The 20,717-nt window shown below is 43.1% G+C and overlaps 1 pseudogene; it reads left to right on the plus strand.

Annotated features, from left to right (window-relative positions):
- The first annotated feature begins 5,347 nt into the window (after nt 1–5,347).
- LOC102394005 lies at nt 5,348–6,233 on the plus strand (annotated as a pseudogene).
- Nucleotides 6,234–20,717: the final 14,484 nt, after the last annotated feature.

Consider the following 20,717-nt stretch of genomic DNA (forward strand, 5'->3'; position numbering starts at 1 on the left):
ATCTCAAGGAACTTAACACCAATCTAGACCTCAAAAGTATTATAATTAATAATTTTTCAAATATGACATCAACCACAATGAGAATTAGTCAAGAGACTGAAGAAAGGAAACCTGAAATGACACCCTTAAAAGGAAATGAGAGGCAACAAATAGACAACCCCATGTAGCAGAGTTATGCAGAAATAAGTGTATGACAAGATAAAAGCAAGGCTTGCAAATTTCAGCAGAGACCTGATGCTTACACAAACAGACATAGCACAATCGGAAAAGGACCAAATAGAAATTTTAGCTAGAAAAAAAAAAAAGAAATTTTAGCTAGAAAAATAAAATAAGTGAAATTAAGATCTCAAGAGATGGGTTTAACAGCAGACTAGACATAGCTGAGGAGAGAATTGGTAGATTATAGAAACAGAATGAAACTTGAAAAATAAGGATGGAAAATACAGAAGAGACACGAAGTTGGGCTAAATTATGTTTACCTGGAGTCCAAGGAGAGTAGAGAAATGGAAAAAAGCAACCTGAAGAAGTAATGTCAGAATTATGTACAATTGATGAAAGCCATCAATTCACAGATTCAGGAAACCCAGTGACTTAAACTCTGCAAAAAGGGGAAAGCAAAAAGAAAACATCCTAAAGAAACTAGGGAATAAAGATGGTTTATCCTCAGAGGAACAACAGACAACCGCTTACATCTCAACTGCAAAACTGGAAGGCAGAAGAGTGAAATGCCATCTTCCCTATGTTTAAAGAAGGTGGGAGCCCAGAGAAAACATCGTTCAAAAAATGAAAACAAAACAAAGATATTTTCAGACAAACGAAAACAGCCCACCACCAGCAGTCTCACACTAAGGGAAATTCCGAAGGGTAATAATCTTTAGTCATAATAAAAAGGAAAAAATATATATATAATGATGGGTTCATGCCAAAGGGATACAAGAGCCAACTGAAAGAGCTCCCGATGGCCAAAGCTAGAACAATTTAAGCAACAAAACAAGTAAGTATAAAATAAATGCTCTTGCATCTGTACTGATACAAATAAATAATTGAATAAATAAATGAGTGAGAAGACACAAACCTGTGTAGAAAAATTACAAACAATGTATGTAAATGTTCTGTCCTCAAGGAGAGGAACAGAATACCCATTCCTCACTTGTAGGCTGCACACGCCTACCTAACAGCGTGCAGTGTGGAAAGGGCTGGGGTGGGAGGCATTAGAGTGGGGACACTACCTCAGTCAGGTGACCAAGGTCAGTGATAAAGCATGTTGAGAGTATGTACTCTTGAGACGAGGTGAGGAAAGCTACGTTTTACCTCTGTTCTCTTCCTCCTCCAAACTTATAACCTCAGTCCAATCATGAGGAAAACAAACATGTTCCGATTGGGGACATTCTACGAAATATCTATCCAGTACTCCTGGAAACTGTCAAGGTCATCAAAAACAAGGAAAGGCTGAAAAATTGTTACAACCAAGAGGAGCCTTAGGAGAAAGGAGTAAATGTAATGCCCTAAGGTTCCAGGACAGGACCCTGGAACAGTAAAAGGATATTAAGTAAAACAAATAAATCTGAATAAAGTATAGACTTTAAGTTAATGATAATGTATCAGTACTGGTTCATTAATTGTAAAAATGTACCATAGTAATGTAAGATGATAATAATAGGGAAAACCAGGTGTGGGTATACAGGAACTCTTTTACTGTCTTTACAATCATTCTGTAAATCTAAAATTAGTCAAATTGAAAAGTTTAAATAAGACAAAGCCAGAGAGAATATACAAAATAGAACTTCCACATAATATGGCAGATTTAAACTTTAATATATAAGTAATTTTATTAAATGTAGATGTATTAAATGCTTCAATTAAAAGTCAAAGTTTGGGACTGGTGGTCCAGTGGTTGGGAATCTACCTTGCAACGCATGGGACTCAAGTTTATCCCTGGTTCAGGAACTAATATCCTGAATGCTAGTTGCTGTCTAGTCATTAAGTTGTGTCCAACTGTTGTGCCACCCCATGGACTGTAGACTGCCAGGCTCCTCTGTCCATGGGATTTTTCTGGCAAGAATACTGGAGTAGGTTGCCATTTCCTTCTCCAGGGAATCTTCCCAACCCAGAGATCAAACCCATGTCTCCTGCTTAGCAGGCAAATTTTTTACCACCCAGCCAACAGGGAAGACCATCCTGAATGCTATGTAGCAACTAAGTCTGCACAGCTGAAAAAAAAAAGAACTCAAAGACTGTCAGGTTGGATCAATAAAATAAAAATCTAACTACAAGGCCCTGAAGATCTTGTGAATGGATGCTCTGATGTGAGCCTGCAGGACAGCCCAAGCTACATCCTATCCTACATCTACTGGGGACATGGAGGCCAAGTCCAGAAGGCCCCAGGCTCACTGGTGGTCTCCTCTGCAGGGAGGGGAGGCACTGAGCCTGCCCTGACGCTGAGCAGGGGTCAAGACACCCCAAGGGCACTCACAGAGCCCATGGTGGGTAGCTCCCAAACCAGCTGCTTTGTGGGGGGGAGCAACCTTTCATCCCAGAGGCCTTGCCACCACCTGAGTCATAGCCTTCTTTGCAGAATGATGGGGGAGGAGAGACAAGGCCCAGCCTCGAAGAGAGGCTGGTGTCCAAGAGAAGACACGTAAAGGTCTGGTTTTTAATCACTCACCTTCATTTTTCTTTCTTTCTTTTTTAAATAATTTTATTTATTTATTGGCTGTGCTGGGTCTTCGCTGCTGTGCAGGCTTTTTGCTGGTTGTGGTGAGTGGGGGCTACTCTTTGTTGTGATGTGCAGGCTTCTCAGTGCGGTGACTTCTCCTCCTGTGGAACACAGGCTTCAGTATTGCGGCATGTGGGTTCACGCTTGGGCTTAGTTGCTCTGTGGTATGTGGAATCCTCCAGGACCAGGGATCGAACCAGTGTCTCCTGCATTGGTAGGCAGGTTCTTTACCACTGAGCCACCAGGGAAGCCCAATCACTCACCTTTAAATGAAACATTCTGAATTCCTCAGTGGGTGGAGCTGGGGGTAAGGGAAACAATCTAACTGTATCCCGACCATAAGACATTTATTGAACATAAGAAAATAGAAAAATTCAAAATAACAGTTTGGAAAAAGATAAACTGTATCAACACAAACCAGAAGAAAATTAGGATAGCTATATTGATAATAAACTAGCTAGAATTTCAGGCAGAAAGTAACACTTAAGAGATAAGAGTTAACTCATAAAGATGAAAGGTAACATTCACCAGAAAAATATATAACCATCTTAAATATTAATATTTATGCATCCAATAACATGGCCTTAATATATAAAAAGAAAAAAGTTGAGAGCACTATAAAGAGAATTAGAAAAACTCCCAATCATAGATTTCAATATACCTATCTCTAATTCATACAACAGACAGGGAAAAAGTATCAGTGTTAATTAACTCTAAAAGTGAAAGCGAAAGTGAAGTCGCTCAGTCGTGTCTGACTCTTTGCGACCCTGTGGACTGTAGCCGATCAGGCTTCTCCGTCCATAGCATTCTCCAGGCAAGAATACTGGAGTTACCATTTTTTTCTCCAGGGTATCTTCCCGACCCAGGGATCGAACCCGGGTCTCCTGCATTGGAGGAAGACGCTTTAACTTCTGAGCCACTGATAGGGTTTTTGGTTTGTTGTTTGTTTGTTTTAATCCGTCGGTATCGGTATTGAGTTATAGTTTAATTGGTAGCATTTTTTTAAACTGATAACATTTTAAAGCTTTTTGATAGTAAGTAAAGTAACAGTGTGTTATATGTTGGACTGTGTCTCTCAAAAAGTCATATGTTAAAGTCGTAACCCTCAGTACCTCAGAATGTGACCGTACTTGGAAAGCGGGGGTTGGGTCATTGCAGGTGAAATTGATTAAGATGAGGTCATACCAGGAGTAGGGCTTCCCCAGTGGCTCAGCAGTAAAGAATCGTCTGCAATGCAGGAGATGCAGGAGACTCGGGTTCAGTCCCTGGGTCAGGAAGATCCCCTGGAGGAGGAGCCAGAGTCGGACACAACTGAGCGACTAAGCACAGCACATACTGATACTAAAAATTACCAGCAAACCATCAGATGCTAGAGGAGAGGTATGGAACATATTCTTCCTCCAGCCTTCCAAAGTACAAATACTGCCAGCACCTTAGTCTCATACTTCTATCCTCCAGAACTGTGAGACAATAAATTTCTATTGTTAGAGCCCTCTGTTTTGTGGTACTTTTTTTAAGGCAACCCTAGCAAAAAAAAATACTGGGTGCATCTTATTTTCAATGAAAAGCAATCCGTATAATACTACATCCAGTAAACTAGAATATACATGTATATACATATTTTCAAGCATACATGGAACATCTGCAAACACTGAACATATGCTGGGAATATAGCAATTTTCAATGAATTTTAAAGGATAGAAATAATACAAAATATCAAGACTTCCCTGGTGGTCCAGGGAAGTGACTGGGGTGTGGGTTCGATCCCTGGTCTGAGAACTAAGATCCCACCTGCTGTTCTGCCAAAAAATTATAAAATGATAATACAAAGTACAATCTCTAATCTTAATACAGTTTTCTAGAACTCAAGATTTTTGGAAATAATGAAATATACTACTAATTAAACCATCAGTCAAGAAAGACATAACAGTGTGAATTATTATACAATATTTAAATAATGACAAAAAAATTACCTTTAAAAACTGATGGGATGGGCTTTCCTGGTGGCTCTGTGGTAAAAAAAATTCTGTCTGCCAATGCAGGAGACACCAGTTTGATTCCTGATCTGGGAAAATCCCACATGCCTCAGAGCAACTAAACCCATGAGCTGCAAATATTGAGCCTGTGTTTTAGAGCTTGCAAGTTGCAGCTACTGAGCCCACACCCCAAAACTACTAAAGCCTGCACAATCTAGGACCTTCAAGCCGCAACTAATGCGCCCCCATGCAGTAACTACCGAAGCCCACGTGCCTAGAGCCCCTGCTCCACAGCAAGAGAAGTTATCGCAGCGAGACTGAGCATCCTAACTAGAGAGTAGTGCGTGTGCAGCAAGGAAGACTCGGTGCAAACAAAAATAAATAAACAAGTGTTGCAGTGTGCATATGTCATTTTTTAAAGTTAAAAATAGAATTACATTATGGTCCAGCAATTCCCCTTCTGCGTATATTCCCCAAAGAACTGAAAGCAGGGTCTTAAAGAGGTATTTGTACACCTATGTTGGTAGCAACATTATTCACAATAGCTAAGATGTGGAAGCAACCCAAGTGTCCACTGGTGGAGGAATGGATATACAAAATGTATATAAATGCGTACAGTGGGGAGCAGGGGCCCAGGGCTGTGGGCTCATAGACCATGGGCTCTGTGTCACACCACCAGTTTGCAGGTGGCTGCACCAAGGTGCCAGAGGAGGCGTCCAAGGAGCCACAGGTACTCCACAGCGCCGGCTTCTATGAATGCTTCAGCGTGTGCTTGGCATTTGGCGTCCTGTCTATGACCCACCCGTGTAGGGGTCGTGATCAGCCCTGCAGTGAATGTCTCTGTGCACCAGAGCAAGCTGCACCTGGAGGGCTTCTGGCGCTTGAAAGAGGGCGAGGCTGTGGAGTTCACCTTTAAGAAGTCAGCCAAGGGCCTGGCCTCTATCCGAGTCACCGGCCCTGGTGTGCTGTTCTGTGTTGGGAGTGAAAGGCGACCCAAAGGAAAGAATATGCAGAAACACAGGTCAAAGGGAGAGATGTGCTACAATTGTGGAGGTCTAGACCATCATGCCGGAGAAGGCAATGGCACCCCACTCCAGTACTCTTGCCTGGAAAATCCCATGGACGGAGGAGCCTGGTAGGCTGCAGTCCATGGGGTCGCTAGGAGTTGGACATGACTGAGCGACTTCCCTTTCACTTTTCACTTTCATGTATTGGAGAAGGAAATGGCAACCCACTCCAGTGTTCTTGCCTGGAGAATCCCAGGGACGGGGGAGCCTGGTGGGCTGCCATCCACGGGGTCGCACAGAGTCAGACACGACTGAAGCGACTTAGCAGCAGCAGCAGCAGACCATCATGCCAAGAAATGCAACCTGTCACCCCAGCCCAACAAATGCCACTTCTGCTACAGCACCAATCATATGGTAGCCTCATGTCTGCTGAAGGCCCAGCAAGCTCCCAGCTCCCAGGGAAAAAAAGCCTAATTTTGGGAGGAGGAAGAAGAGATCCGTAGCCCTGCCATGCTCCCAGAGGCCCAGAATTGAGCCATAGTAGATAGCAGCTATCCTTTCGTGATCAGAAAGTTTTGAGAAGCAGGAATCAATCGGCAGAGTGGAGTAAGTGGGGACAGGGTGGGAAGGGGGCAGCTGGCCCTGCCATATATCTCAGGCTGGGGTGCAGAGCATCACCCCGTCTTCTCTCTTGGTGGGAGGAAGGCATGAAACGAAGGAACTCCAGTCACGCTCTCTCCAAACGCATGTGAGGGCTTTGAGGGTTAACCCTCCCTGCATGCTTTATCTGAGTCTGCACCCCCAGAATCTCCAGCTTTTGAAAGTGGCCTGGATAGAGAATTTGTTTTACTCTTAAAGGAGATGGAATAATATTTCCCATGCTAGAGTGAAAAGATTAAGCATGAGACCAGATTGATGAACCCAACCCACAAGTCACTGCATTCTGTGGGAGGAAATTTGTCAGCAGGGAGGCAGGGTTTTCCACATCTTGTCTTCTCATAACCCCCTCTTGGAATGGAGTGCTGAGAACTGTCCCAAGCAGTGGGTTGTGATGACAGGCAAAAGGGATGGTCTGAAGAAACAGCTGCAGTCCTGGTGCTTCTAAGCTCACTCCCACCCCATTCAGGACCAATACAATTTTATTTTTATTTGCTCCCCTTGGTGACTATGCCTTGGGTCCTTCTTTCTCCAGGATTTCAACCACACTAGTTCTGTGGGAATGATGTATCTTGTGTATTTTAACTATTTTTTCATGATATATAAATATTCTGGTTTTGTAGTCTTGTATATTTTAATCTAAGACCCTTATACCCGCACTGTGTTCTCAGGTATGTGAGCAATCTCAGGGGTGAGTTGGCAGGAGCTCTGGGTCTGCACGATAGGAATGCTTTTTGTTGCTCTATCACCAGAAAGAACAACTATTTGGAGTGTATAGCCTATTGAACTACCTCATTTTTGCCAGTTAGAGCTGGCTTTTATGCCAGATTCCCTGGTAGCTCAGCTGGTAAAGAATTCGCCTGCAGTGAGGGAGACCTGGGTTCGATCCCTGGATGGGGAAGATCCCCTGGAAAAGGGAATGGCTACCCACTCCAGTATTCTGGCCTAGATAATTCCATGGACTGTATGGTCCATGGGGTCGAAAAGAGTCAGACACAACTGAGTGACTTTCATTTTAACTTTCTGCTGTGGTGTCCTCTTGAAACCCCTCCATCTTCAATGTTTCATAAGAGACTAGGTTTTTACTGGGTTGCCGCATGACTTAGTCTTCTACTGAAAGATTGGAAATTGGTTTGAATAGGGAGAGGTGGTGCAGAGAGGTTAGGAAAGGCTGGGCCAGGTAAAAGCAGAGAGGGGAAGCTAAGATTAGGCAAAGGTCCTCTGTACGTGTGATAAAGGATTCCATTCTAGACTTCTAATCCCAGGGCATAGGACTCACTTTACATATCAGACCCATCCTGGATTGGGTTAAACCTACCAGGTACAGCGGGCTTCTCTGGTGGCTCAGACTGTAAAGTGTCTGTCTACAGTGTGGGAGACCCAGGTTCGAGCCCTGGGTTGGGAAGATCCCCTGGAGAAGGAAATGGCAATCCACTCCAGGACTATTGCCTGGAGAATCCCATGGACAGAGGAGCCTGGGAGGCTACAGTCCATGGGGTCGCAAAGAGTCAGACATGACTGAGCAACTTCACTTCACTTTACCAGGCACAGCAGGGTATACTGTATGTGTTTTTTTGTTTGTTTTTTTTTTTAATAAAAAACATGAGTTGGTAAAGATAGGTTTTAAGAGCAATGTCTCTGTACCCATTTTGAGCTGCCCAGGGATGGATACATGAAGCAAGGACAAGATCCTTAACTTTAAACAATTCTGGGCATTTCCTGCTTGGCTTCCAGGGAGACCATCAGCTATGGCTTCTTCGTGGTTCCCAGAGCCACGGTCCTGCCCTGCTGCAGAAGTGACTAGTATCATGGTGGCTAAAAGAAAAAGGGAGTTTCATTTACATGCCGTGAGATCCCTGCAAACCTACCTCATAGTGTTGTAAAGGGGCAAATACAATGGCACGCATTGGGTGAGGTGGGTCTGAGCCTGGGTTCTTGTCTCACCCAACTGCTACTCCCCCTCTAGTTATAACATTTGCCTAGGGTTTGTATGACCTCACAAGTAGCTGATTTGGTGATTGCTGGGTGGTATAGTTTGTGTAAATATAATGTGTTGGTCTTCTCCATGTTCTTTTAGAGTTTTATTGTTTACAAACTTCTTTCCATTTTGAGAAAAATAGCCAAAGCATCTTTGACAAAAGGTTTTGCACCAGGCAAAAAGATCTGAAACATAAGCCTGGGGGCCCCTCTTCTTGAAGTAGGGTGTCTTGACCCACACTTTCTTTTGTCTTCCCCTTCCCCTATTTCCTATTTCGAACAAGATTGTCTGTCCTAAAAACTAGATTCCTACCCACTATGTCCACCTTTGTGTCCCCTAAAATAGCCCATACACCTGTATATTTAATTTGTGGGGTGCCTGCGTTTAAATGATCTGTGCAAAAATCCTGAAGAAGCTAGGAACTCTTCATCCCTTGTTCCCAGTCTCCTGAGTCATGACCATTCCTTGATGTGATTCACGCTAAGCAGACTGCTGTCTTTGGATGGATTAAAACCTATTTTAATCTCAAGTCTGAGGGTAGACAGGAGCAATGGGGGGGGGGTCTTCCATGTAGAAAGTGGGGTTAGAAGACCACAAAAGGAAAGATGAATGTATATCCAAGTCACGTAGGAACTTTTAGGCAGGTGCGAGAAATTGATATCCAATAGGCGACAAGATTGTTCAGTAGAAGATGGATGAATATAACTCCATGTTTACTGCTAGAAGCCATAGATGTGAAATCTTGAATTTATGAGGAGGAAAGGAGGGTAGAAAAGCATGTACCCATCTGTTTTTCCCTCATCCTTTCCTCTCATTCCCAAACTACAGGAAACATAGCCCTCTTGGGCTTTGGCAACCCCATCTGGGCAGTGTTTATTTGATGGTTGATTTTGTTGTGCCGGGTACTTCCTTTCCCACTTGCTATCATTTTGTAACACACATTCTGACTGTTTTCCCTTCCCCTTCTTTTCCTTGGGAATATACAAGGAATAAAGACTCATTCAGTTCAGTTCAGTCGCTCAGTCGTGTCCGACTCTTTGCAACCCCATGAACCACAGCATGCTAGGCCTCCCTGTGCATCACCAACTCCCAGAGCTTACCCAAACTCATGTCCATTGAGTCGGTGATGCCATCCAACCATCTCATCCTCTGTTGTCCCCTTCTCCTCCTGCCCTCAATCTTTACCAGCATCAGGGTCTTTTCAAATAAGTCAGCTCTTTGCATCAGGTGGCCAAAGTATTGGAGTTTCAGCCTCAACATCAGTCCTTCAAATGAACACCAGGACTGATCTCCCTTAGGATGGACTGGTTGGATCTCCTTGCAGTCCAAGGGACTCTCAAGAGTCTTCTCCAATACCACAGTTCAAAAGCATCAATTCTTCGGCGCTCAGCTTTCTTTATGGTCCAATTCTCACATCCATACATGACTACTGGAAAAACCATAGTCTTGACATAGCCTTTGTTGACAAAGTAATGTCTCTGCTTTTGAATATGCTGTCTATGTTAGTCATAACTTTCCTTCCAAGGAGTAAAAGTCTTTTAATTTCATGGCTGCAATCATCATCTGCAGTGATTTTGGAGCCCCCCAAAATAAAGTCAACCACTGTTTCCCCTGTCTCCCCATCAATTTGCCATGAAGTGATGGGACGGATACCATGATCTTTGTTTTCTGAATGTTGAGCTTTAAGCCAAATTTTTCACTCTCCTCTTTCACTTTCATCAAGAGGCTCTTTGGTTACTCTTTGCTTTCTATCATAAGGGTGGTGTCATCTGCATACCTGAGGTTATTGATATTTCTCCCGGCAATCTTGATTCCAGCTTGTGCTTCCTCCAGCCCAGTGTTTCTCATCATGTACTCTGCATAGAAGTTAAATAAGCAGGGTGACAATATACAGCCTTGACGTACTCCTTTTCCTATTTGGAACCAGTCTGTTGTTCCATGCCCAGTTCTAACTGTTGCTTCCTGATCTGCATACAGGTTTCTCAAGAGGCAGATCAGGTGGTCTGGTATTCCCATCTCTTTCAGAATTTCCCACAGTTTATTGTGATCCACACAGTCAAAGGCTTTGGCATAGTCAATAAAGCAGAAAATAGATGTTTTTCTGGAACTCTCTTGCTTTTTCGATGATTCAGCGGATGTTGGCAATTTGATTTCTGGTTCCTCTGCCTTTTCTAAAACCAGCTTGAATATCTGGAAGTTCACAGTTCAGGTATTGCTGAAGCCTGGCTTGGAGAATTTTGAGCATTACTTTACTAGCATGTGAGATGAGTGCAATTGTGTGGTAGTTTGAGCATTCTTTGGCATTTCCTTTCTTTGGGATTGGAATGAAAACTGACCTTTTCCAGTCCTGTGGCCACTGATGAGTTTTCCAAATTTGCTGACATACTGAGTGTAGCACTTTCACAGCATCATCTTTCAGGATTTGGAATAGCTCAACTGGAATTCCATCACCTCCACTAGCTTTGTTCATAGTGATGCTTCCTAAGGCCCACTTGACTTCACATTCCAGGATGTCTGGCTCTAGGTAAGTGATCATACCATCGTGATTAAGATCATGGGTCATGAAGATCTTTTTTGTACAGTTCTTCTATGTATTCTTGCCACCTCTTCTTAATATCTTCTGCTTCTGTTAGGTCCATACCATTTCTGTCCTTTATCGAGCCCATCTTTGCATGAAATGTCCCCTTGGTATCTCTAATTTTCTTGAAGAGATCTCTAGTCTTTCCTATTCTATTGTTTTCTTCTATTTCTTTGCACTGATCACTGAGGAAGGCTTTCTTATCTCTCTTTGCTGTTCTTTGGAACTCTGCATTCAGATACTTATATCTTTCCTTTTCTCCTTTGCTTTTCTCTTTTCTTCTTTTCACAGCTATTTGTAAAGCCTCCTCAGATAGCCATTTTGCTTTTTTCCATTTCTTTTTCTTGGGGATGGTCTTGATCCCTGTCTCCTGAACAATGTCATGAACCTCCGTCCATAGTTCATCAGGCACTCTATCTATCAGATCTAGTCCCTTAAATCTATTTCTCACTTACACTGAATAATCATAAGGGATTTGATTTAGGTCATACCTGAATGGTTTAGTGATTTTCCCCACTTTCTTCAATTTAAGTCTGAATTTGGCAATAAGTAGTTCATGATTTGAGCCACAGTCCGCTCCCAGTCTTGTTTTTGCTGACTGTATAGAGCTTCTCCATCTTTGGCTGCAAAGAATATAATCAATCTGATTTCAGTGTTGGCCATCTGGTGATGTCCATGTGTAGAGTCTTCTCTTGTGTTGTTGGAAGAGAATGTTTGCTATGACCAGTGCATTCTCTTGGCAAAACTCTGTTAACCTTTGCCCTGCTTCATGCTGTATTCCAAGGCCAAATTTGCCTGTTACTCCAGGTGTTTCTTGACTTCCTACTTTTGCATTCCAGTCCCTTATAATGAAAATGACATCTTTTTTTGGTGTTAGTTCTAAAAGGTCTTGTAGGTCTTCATAGAACCATTCAACTTCAGCTTCTTCAGCATTACTGGTTGGGGCAGAGATTTGGATTACCGTGAGACTGAATGGTTTGCCTTGGAAATGAACAGAGATCATTCTGTAGTTTTTGAGATTGCATTTCGGACTCTTTTGTTGACTATGATGGCTACTCCATTTCTTCTAAGGGATTCCTGCCCACAGTAGTAGATGTAATGGTCATCTGAGTTAAATTCACCCATTCCAGTCCATTTTAGTTCGCTGATTCCTAAAATGTCAATGTTCACTCTTGCCATCTCCTGTTTACCACTTCCAGTTTGCCTTGATTCATGGACCTAACATTCCAGGTTCCTATGCAACATTGCTCTTTACAGCATTGGACCTTGAAGTAATTACCATAAAATTCACCACAGTGGTGACCTCCATGGGAAGTAAGAAGCTGTGATTAAGAAGGAGGACATGTGGATAATTCAAGGGTACTGATAATGTCCTATTTCTTGAACTGAGGATTGATTACTATGATTTCTTAGAATGAGTATTTATTTATGTTTTGTTTTGAAATAATTTTGTCCTTATTTCTCCTTGCTTTTCCAGTGGTCATGTATAGATATGAGAGTTGGACTATAAAGAAAGCTGAGCGCCGAAGAATTGATGCTTTTGAAGTGTGGTGTTGGAGAAGACTCTTGAGAGTCCCTTGGACTGCAAGGAGATCCAACCAGTCCATCCTAAAGGAGATCAGTCCTGGTGTTCATTGGAAGGACTGATGTTGAGGCTGAAACTCCAATACTTTGGCCACCTGATGCAAAGAGCTGACTCATTTGAAAAGACCCTGATGTTGGGAAGGATTGAGGGCAGGAGGGGAAGAGGACGACAGAGGATGAGATGGTAGGATGGTATCACCAACTCAATGGACATGGGTTTGGGTAGACTCCAGGAGTTGGTGATGGACAGGGAGGCCTGGCGCGCTGCGGTTCATGGGGTCACAAAGAGTCGGACACGACTGAGTGACTGAACTGAACTGAACTATTTCTCCTTACAGTTCTTCCGTAAGGAGAAAGACTTACAGAAAAATTACAAAAATAATACAAATATTCTTCACTCAGCTTCTCTTATTGTTAGTATCTTGCATGCGTGCGTGCATACTAGGTCACTTCAGTCGTGTCTGGCTCTTTGTGATTTCCGTGTGTGTGTCTGTGTGTGTTAGTTGCTCAATTGTGTTTGATTCTTTGTGACCCTATGGACTGTAGCCTGCCAGGCTCTTCTGTCTGTGGGATTCTCCAAGCAAGAATACTGGAGTGGGCAGTCATTTCCTTCTCCAGGGGCCCTTCCCAACCAACCCAGGAATCCAACACACATCTCCAGCATTGGCAGGCAGGTTCTTTAAGAGTGTGCCACCTGGAAGGCCCAATATCTTGCATAATCACAATAAAATTACCAAAGTGAATTAACGTTGATATGATAACATGAGCTAAACTACAGACTTTATTTGACTTTTGCCACTTTGTCCTTTCTGTTCCAGGATCCAATCCAGAATCCCACATTGTATTTATTAATAATTGTCCAGTTTCCTTAGTCTCCTTTACTATGTGAAAGTCTTTCAGAGCCTTGGCACTCTTTTTTCGGGATTGTGGTGAACATTTTTAAAATTCATTAATTAGGAACTATACTAGCTGTCTAGTGGTTAAGACTCCCCCCTTCCAAAAAAAAAAAAAACCACAAAAGCTCCACCTGCCCATTGCAGGTTGGCACAGTTTCAATCTCTGGTTGGGACTAAGATCCCACATGCTATGTGGCATGCTAAAAATATTTTTTAAATCATTTTTTAAATTTACTTTTTGAAGTATAGTTGATTTACAATGTTTTGTTAGTTTCTGGTGTAAAGCAAAGTGGTCAGTTTCATATATATATTTTTAATATTATTTTCCATTATGGTTTAATCCAGGATATTGAGTATAGCTCCCTGTGCTATACAGTAGGATTACAGTAGGACCTTGTTGTTTATCCATTCTGTATATAATTGTTTGCATCTACTAATCCCAAACTCCCAATCTATTCCTCCCTCATCCTGCCTCCCCCTTGATAACTATACATCTATTTTAGCCTTGGTACTTTCGAGGAGTATCAGTCAATCATTTTGTATAATGTCTCTCAATTTGGTGGTTTGTCTGATATTTCTCATACTTAGACAGAGGTTATGCATTTTGACATGCGAGCCTTCTCAGCACATCATATCAGGGGTACACAATGTCAACATGTCTTATCATTGGCAATGTTAACCTTGATAACTTGGTTAAAAGGAGGTGGGATCTACTGCGTTTCTGCTTGTAAAGTTATTATTTTGATCTATGTAATTAATAAATACCTTGAAGGAGATACTTAAAGACTGTGCAAGTACCTTCAATTTTTTACCCATTAATTTCACCTTCCATGGTTGGGTGTTGCTCCAACAATTATGACTCTTGGTGTTTTAATAGTGGTTTTCTATCTCTCAATGTGTTCACTGCAGTTCTTCTGTAAGGACGGCTGCTCTTTCTCCATTTTTATGTTAACTTTTACGCACTTTACTGTAATACATATTTCAAGCACACCTGGGACATTTACAAAAATTAAGTATATCCTGGGAAACACAAGAATTTCAATGAATTACAGAATTGCCCTGCCCAGATTCCCTTTATGGGGCCACACACCCATTTCCAGCTGCTGTGGAGTTGATGACTAAGGGCTCACAGTCCTTCACCAAAGAACTGCCTTCAGTCAGCAGGGAGGCTACCTCACTGGAGAACCTCGAGCAGCCCACAGTGACTGACATGGGCTTACAAAAGGCCAACCCCCTGCCTCAAAAGTGCAACCAGTTTTGAGATGTAACCCACAGGTCAGAGCTCCTAGGGATCAGGTGGACACAGACTTAACTGTTAACTCTTAACAAACCTGCCTAGCTTTCTGCCCTGCCCTAATCTGTTTCCCTCGTCCACCTTCCCTCTCGTGAGAGCATTCTCTCAATAAAACCCTTGCACAAGAACCTCCATCTCAGGCTCAGGTTCTAGGGAATCTGCCCTGAGATATTTTCCTGATTTCTAAGATTCCTTCTGAATGATTAGTGAATATGTGGGGAAGGGAGAAGATAGAACCTGGAGGGAAAGTGTCTCTTTTTTTTTTTCTCCTTTACTCAAGCTAAGGAAGGAAAAGTGAGATGGCAATATAAATTTGGATGCTAGTCTTAAACTTTGTCGCCGTGATGGCAGTCTTGAAAATGGCCTCGAGAATCCCTACGGGCATTTTTTTTGCTGGTCTTCTTATTTGCTACAATCAGAAGCTCAAAAGTTTTGCTATATAGAGCTGAGAGTTATGAGGGAGAAACTGAGACAAGTCTGGGGTTGAAACCCGGAAAGCTAGGCCTTGAAGCCTCCCTCATTAATTACCCCAAGACTCTTCTCTTCAGGCTGTTTTTCACCTTCTTGGAGTTGCAGGCCTCAAGGGTTTCGGAAGCCTCCTGACCCCTCTCCAGGTCTCACCCACCCATACACTAGCCCCACGTCTCAGAGATGGAAATTCACATAGTATTAGAAAGGATGAGAAGATGTTCAGAGAGATGAAAGGGGAGGATGAGGAGGAAGAAAGTGGATACATCTACAAAAATAATTAAGATCATCAATCGGGTTCGTTACATACCATCCATAAAAATAAAATTTGCTTTATTTACAAGTTGAAGGATTACACTCTCTGTTCTCCTGGCTTTTGCCTGGAACTTCCCCTGGAGTTCCTTCAGGAGCCTGTTGCCTCGCTTGCTCGTTAATAGAACCTGTGACTCCATTCTCCTTTTCATCTGGGTTTCTCCTTTCTTTGGAATCTGATGCTTTGTTCTCCTCCACTAACTTCTGCTTAGTTCGGCAGCACATACACAAGTATTGCCGGAACTCCATCATACTCCAGGGAGATGACTTGGTATTGGAGACAGTCGTGTTCAAGTTACTTTCCGAGATGCCTGAATTCTCCTTTTGCTTTGGTTGGCGGGTCTTTGAGTATGCGTGTTGCTTCCGTCTCACCCTAGGAGAGCGCCCTGCCTGGTCCTCCTCATCCTCCTTGTCATTCTCATCTTCCTCCCTCACCTTATTTCTCCTCATCCGGAAAATGGCAATCTTATTCCGCTTCTGTCTCTTACCTGGAACAAGGCTGGGATCTTCTTCCTTGAAGAATCCGAGAGCAAGGAATGAAGCGTGCTCTCCACTGACCCATCCCATTACATATGGGACTTCGAGTCTAAGGGGGGGAAGTGAGGCAGAGAAGGATTGAGATCAGAGGGAAAGATTAAGCCAAGCACCCACCTGCTGGTGAGTATAGAGCGGGAAGCACAGCTTTAGACTGCCCTGCCCAGGGAAGACATGCGCTTATAATGACCCAAGAGAAGTTACCAAGCAGTATCAGCCAAGGACGCACAGGCATATTCTAAGTGTATCCAATGAGAGCTCATTATTTTAAAAAGGATTCAAATGCTTTGGTTAAAGAATCCCTTTAGAAGTCAGGTAATAACCCTCTAATTTATCTGTTCTAGAAATCCAGGTGGTTCCTATTTGAAGGTGATGGATCTGTTTATTATCTTAATTGTGGTGATGGTTTTGCAAGCACATACATTGCCAAAACATAAAGTTGTACACTTTAAATATGTATAGTTGTATTGTGTGTCAATTATAGCTCAATAACAAAATTACAGCTAGCATTTAAACCCTCCCCCAAATAAACAAGCAAGTAAGTTCATATATCAAGTGTGTTCAACAGCGTATAAATGTTGAGAGGGTACAATGGAGCACACTCATAAAAATGGAGTAGCTAGCCGGAGGCAGTTCTGTGTGTGAAATCCTGAGTCAGACAAACTGAGCTCAGACTCTAGCATCTTTTAGGCAATCTTGGGAGAGTTACTTAATTTACTTTTGTCTCCATTTCCTCATCTGAAAAATGGGGATAATAATAGTATTGACCGTACACGGTTCTTATGAAGTTTAAATGAGAGATAAATTTTCATAAAATGGCATGTTGTAAGTATTCAGTGGATGTAAGCTGTGACTACTATTACTGTTGGTATTTTTTCCTGGAAGGAGTCAGTTTGAGCCATGTTTAGTAAAAATGTGAATTGGAAGGACATAGACAAGATATGGAAGGTTGCCACAGAACATCAAAGGGAAGGTCAATGACCTAAGATGCCCATACGGTGGTAGAGCAAGGGGTGGGAGACCCCAGAGGAGGGGTACTCACGCTGGTCAGGTCCTGGCTCCCTTGATAGCCTAGGTCATCAGTGAAGCTGTGGATGGGTGTCAAGGATATATCAGTGGTGTTAAAGGAGGGGTTTTGTACCCCTGGGGATCCCCAAGCTTCTTTAACCTCCTAAGGGGAAGAAGAAGGAGAGGTTAGTTAGAAGTGGAACTGCTCACACACAGGCAGAACTTCAGGACTTCAGGAGTCACCCTGCCCTTGCACCTGCTGTGTCCCATCCTGCCCTCCTACTTCGAGATTCGAAGACAGAGACATATTATCTCTCTTCTTCATTATCATAAAGTTCTACGATCACTACTAATGCATTGAGACTCTGGTGCGTTCCCTCTCTAACCCCGCACTCACAATTCTTTACTCCCTACGTCCTCATAGAAGTGGTTGTCATAGCAATAGAAGGGTGGGGTCCCAGGCTCATAGGTTCAAGGAGGGCTCCTCTGAGGGATGTTGAGAGGGTGCACACGCACACATACACACCCTTCCTTCTCCTTCACTCTCAGCAAGAAGAGGCTGCATTTGCTCATCCCCCTTCCCCCGCCCCCACCAGGGCTCCGAGTAAAAAGACTGAGCTTAAGAAGAAACGCTGTGGACTTCCCTGGTAGTCTAGGGGGGAAGAATCCGCCTGCTAATGCAGGTTCCATCCCTTGTCTGGGAAGATTCCACATGCCGTGGGTCAACTAAGCCTATCCGCCACAACAACCAAGGCCACGCTTTAGAGGCCAGGAGCTGAAGCTACGGAAGCCCATGCACCCACAGCCCATGCTCCACAACTGGAGAGGCCACCACAAGGAGAAGCCCGTTTCCCTCAACTAGAGAGTAGCCCCTGCTCCCTGCAACTAAAGAAAACCCAGGCACAGCAACAAAGACCCAAAGAAAATAAAGAAAGAAATAAGAAAAAACACTGACCAAATCCTAAAAAGTGGGACCAAACCCCAAAGGGCACCAAGACATGGAAGATATAGATCCCAGAATCCACCTTGGAACCTGCATCTGCTAGAAAGAAATTTGGCATGGAGCAGAAAATAGTCCACAACCCACTTTGGATGGCCAGGCCTGTCTGAGATCTTCAAGAATCCAAGGACTTAGTAGGAGACCCTTCAATGTCTGTTTCAAGAGCCTGAGCTCTGACTGAGCCTTCTCCCCCTTTTCTCCCGCCATCCTCTCAGTCTCTGAAGGTAGTAACCAAGGCTCTATCTTTCATGCATTTCTCTTCTCTGTCCACAGCTCTCCCTGGGAGAAACTCATTTCGTTGAATTGGCACACATTTATTGATGAAAAGCAATGCTGCAAAGTCGGTTTGTTGATAGGATCCTAGATTTTTTTTTGTCTTAAAGAGCATTTTGGCGAAAACTGAATATGGATTCTAAACCTGAAAATAGTGTGTTATCAGTGTCAAACCTTCTGTTTGGGTTCATTGGGTTTATGGAAAATAATATTCCTGCTCTTGGGAGATACAAGTTAACGTACACTGGGATGGAGTGTCATGATATGCAACTGACTCTTGACTGGTTCAAAAAATGTATATGTGAATGTATAACATGTGTGTATGCAAACGCAAACATATGTTACTTTATACGTAGAGAGAGAAAACAAATGGAGAAAATGTTAGCAGCTGGTAAATCTTAAGTGAAAGGTACATTGTTGATTAGCCGCCAAGTCACGTCTGACTCTTTTGTGACCCCATGGACTGTAGCCCACCAGGCTCCTCTGTCCATGGGATTCTCCAGGCAAGAATACTGCGGTAGGTTGCCATGCCCTCCTCCAGGGCATGGGACTGGATGCCATGATCTTAGTTTTTTGAATGTTGAGTTTCAAGCCAGCTTTTTCACTCTCCTCTTTCACATTCATCAAGAGGCTCTTCAGTTCCTCTTTGCTTTCTCCCATAAGGGTGGTGTCATCTGCATATCTGAGGTTATTGATATTTCTCCTGGCACTCTTGATTCCAGTTTGTGCTTCATCCAGCCTGGCATTTTGCATGATGTACTCTGCATATGAGTTAAATAAGCAGGGTGACAATATACAGCCTTGACGTACTCCTGTCCCAATTTGGAACCAGTCCATTGTTCCATGTCTAGTTCTAACTGTTGCTTCTTGACCTGCACACAAATTTCTCAGGAGGCAGGTAAGGTAGTCTGGTATTCCCATCTCTTTAAGAATTTTCCACAGTGAGTCAAGCTGTGTCTTTTTCAGAATGTGGCATCTGTAAACCAAGCAACCAACAAGCTGCTCTCTTGCTAATAGAGACCATCTCTCAGAGCACAAGAGTGATCTGCTTTTATGCTAAAATAGCTCCTCATTCCTAGAGATGAGGGTAGCGGGGGATAAAAGGGTGAAGGGACTATTTCTGAAGTTGGTATTTTTTTTTGAATAAAGCATGCCACATGTCTTTATATTGCAAAAAAAAAAAAAAAAGGGTGAAGGGGCTAAGGGGGAAACAGGAATCCTTCATACTGAGTTCTCCTGTTGGCTCTCTTCAGCCCTCCTAAGGAAGTCCTGTTTCCTTCCCTCTTGATGAATTGGGAGCCTGGGAGTAACAGGGGTGCAGGAAGGGGAGCACTCTGTGCTTTGTGCACCCAGAAGCATCTACCACAAGTAAGGCATCTTCCCTGGGTTCAGGCAGTCAGTGGACTCAGTCGAGATCTGGGCATTTCCTGGAGACTTGCTAGAAACTGTTCCATATGCTTCGCTTCAGATTGTACATTTTCCCAGTGATGGGGAGAAGTTTCAGAAGAAAAGCAGAGAAAAGGTTTGCTGAGAGTCAACACCCTGGCCTTTTGGATTTCAAAGCCAAAGTTCAGAGAGATGTCAGTATATAAGAACTGTGCTTCTAATACACTAACCACATGTGACTGTTTCACACTTTAGTTGAAATTAGTTAAAATGGAGACTTCTCTGATGGTCCAGGGGTTAAGAATCCTTCTTCGAATGCAGGGGACACGGGTTCGATCCCTGGTTGGGGAAATAAGATCCCACATGCCATGGGGCACCGTGGCCTGCACACTCCAACTAGAGAAGCCCCTGCTCTGCCAAAAAGACCCAGTGTAGCCAATAATAATAATGATGATGTGACAATAATAAAGTCATCATTGTAAAAAAAAATTAGTTAAAATGAAATAAAGCTAAAAAATTCAGTTCTCCAGTCTGGATTTCAAGTGTTCCATAGCCACACGTGACTGGTGGCTAACATATTGGACACTGGAGCTCTCACAGAACACTTCCATTTTCATCAAAAGTTCTATTGGACGGTGACTCGTTAGCAAGAAATGCATGGCATTCTGTCTGGCTTATCACTATTATTATTATTCTGTCTCTTTTGAGAGGTAGAGTTTTTTTCTGTTTTGTCCACTGCTATTGCCCAGAAAAGTGCCTGGCACTCTGGAGAATGCTCAGGAAATTTTTGTTGAGGAAATACTACAGGAGTTAGAACCAGTTTTCCATCACTTCTATCCCCTCACACAACTGATCTCATCTAGAATGAGTTTATCCAGACCGGGGAGGAAGACAAGAAAGAAGAGGGAACAGGACAGAGGGGGTCTTAGACATCTGTGGCTAAGCCCCTCAGAAGAGCTCTGAGGCTCTGCTGGCTCTGACTTTACACAATTTGGAATTTGGAGAAGATGGCAAAGAAAAAACCCAGATAAGCTGGTGAATCCAAGAGCA

Source organism: Bubalus bubalis, chromosome 6 (genome assembly GCF_019923935.1).
Source record: "Bubalus bubalis isolate 160015118507 breed Murrah chromosome 6, NDDB_SH_1, whole genome shotgun sequence".
NCBI classification, from domain to species: domain Eukaryota; kingdom Metazoa; phylum Chordata; class Mammalia; order Artiodactyla; family Bovidae; genus Bubalus; species Bubalus bubalis.